This window comes from Sorex fumeus, unplaced genomic scaffold, assembly GCF_029834395.1.
Source record: "Sorex fumeus unplaced genomic scaffold, SorFum_2.1 ptg000075l, whole genome shotgun sequence".
Classification (NCBI taxonomy): domain Eukaryota; kingdom Metazoa; phylum Chordata; class Mammalia; order Eulipotyphla; family Soricidae; genus Sorex; species Sorex fumeus.
In genome coordinates, this window is record NW_026606132.1 from 8,253,996 (window position 1) to 8,255,702 (window position 1,707).

Consider the following 1,707-nt stretch of genomic DNA (forward strand, 5'->3'; position numbering starts at 1 on the left):
ACCCGCTGAAAGTCACCCGTGGCCTCGCCTGTGGCGATGGGTGAGATTTGGCGCCCAGAGCACAGGGGCTTCAGCTCATGGTCCACTTCTGGTGTGGGGAGGTGAAACCCAGGCCCCGACAACGCCCTGCGTGACCCCAGGACAAGATGGGATGCCGGGGATCGAACTCGGGTTGACCGCATGCAAGGCAAACGCCCTACCCGCTGTACTCTTGCTTCAACCCCAACTGTGTGATATTTTTAATCAAATCAAATCTGATTCTTTTTGCTTCTTTTGCAGTGCTGGTGGCGTGCTGAGTGCTGAGAGCAGCAGGCCACCCCTTGTAGTTCTGTGAGCTGATCCATGCTTGACTGCTCAGTTCTTCAGTCGCTGATACGGTATAGTTGGCCCCCTCGGTGCTGGGGGCAAGCTGGTCCTCCTAGTTTGTGCTCAGAGGCCCACCTGATGGTGCTTGGGGTCCTCCAGGGATATACCAGTGTCATTTGGGTTACCAGGCGGTGCTGGGGATCAAACCTCAGGCTATTGCATGCAAAATATGTGATGTAGCCCTTTGTCCTAGCTCAAATTTGTCCTAGCTGTCAAATTTGAATTTAAAAACAAGTACTCATTGTTGGACTAACAAGTTAAAATCAAGATGTTTTGTTTGGTGGTGGGGGGGAGGGGAATCTGGCCACGCTCAGGGGCTGTTCCTGACTCCATGCTCCTGGATCACTCCTGGTAGTGCTCAGAGGACTATATGCAGAGCCAACTGGCACTGTCACTGTCCTCCCCTTGTTCATCGATTTGCTTGAGCGGGCCCAGTAATGTCTCCATTGTGACACTTGTTACTGTGTTTGGCATATTGAATATGTCACGGGGAGCTTGCCAGGCTTTGCTGTGTGGGCTACTGTCGGTAGCTTGCCAGGCTCTCCGAGAGGGGTGGAGGAATCGAACCAGGTCGCCCAGGTGGGCCGCCTGCAAGGCAATTGCCCTACCCGCTGTGGTATCACTCCAGCCCTATTTTTTTTTCAATCTTATTCATACAGATTTTTCTATATTTATTAAGCCTTTGAATTTTATTTTATTTTTAAAAAAATTTTTATTAGTGGCAAACCAAGAGGTACAGTTGTAGACTTACAAATTTTTGTGCTTGGGTTTTAATTATACAATGATCAAGTACCCATCCCTCCACCAGTGCCCGTTTTCCACCACCACGGAACCCAGTATCCCTCCCACCCCCATACCCCCCCATCCCATCCTGCCTCTGTGGCAGGGCATTTTCTTTTGTTCTCTCTCCTTTTGGGTTCCAGCCCTATTTTTTAATAATTTTTTTTGAAGAATCAGACAGGAACTACCTTCATCTTTACACCCAAATGAAATTCAGTTGAATTAAATCTTAATACATTCAGGCTGAGGAGAACAGCCAAAAAACTGGGCATATACTTTGCATTCAGGAGGCCTAGATTCAATGCCTGGCACCACATGGTCCTCTGAGCATTGTTTGGGAGTGATCGTAAGCAAAGAGCTGGGAGTAGTTTCTGAACATCGCTGGGTGTGGCTGCCCAAATAAATTTTTAAGAAACATGTAAATAGGGGCTGGAGTGATAGCACAGCAGGTAGTGTGTTTGCCTTGCACTCGGCAGATCTGGGTTTGATTCCCAGCATCACATGTGATCCTCCGAGTACCGCCAGGGGTAGTTCCTGAGTGCAGAGCCAGGAGCAACCCTT

General features: G+C 49.0%; 1 non-coding gene across 1 annotated transcript; it reads left to right on the top strand.

Annotated features, from left to right (window-relative positions):
- On the top strand, positions 1–124 carry LOC130038459 (small nucleolar RNA ACA64). The gene has a single exon (XR_008794694.1). It is a non-coding gene; the product is annotated as a small nucleolar RNA ACA64 (small nucleolar RNA).
- The last annotated feature ends 1,583 nt before the right edge of the window (positions 125–1,707 follow it).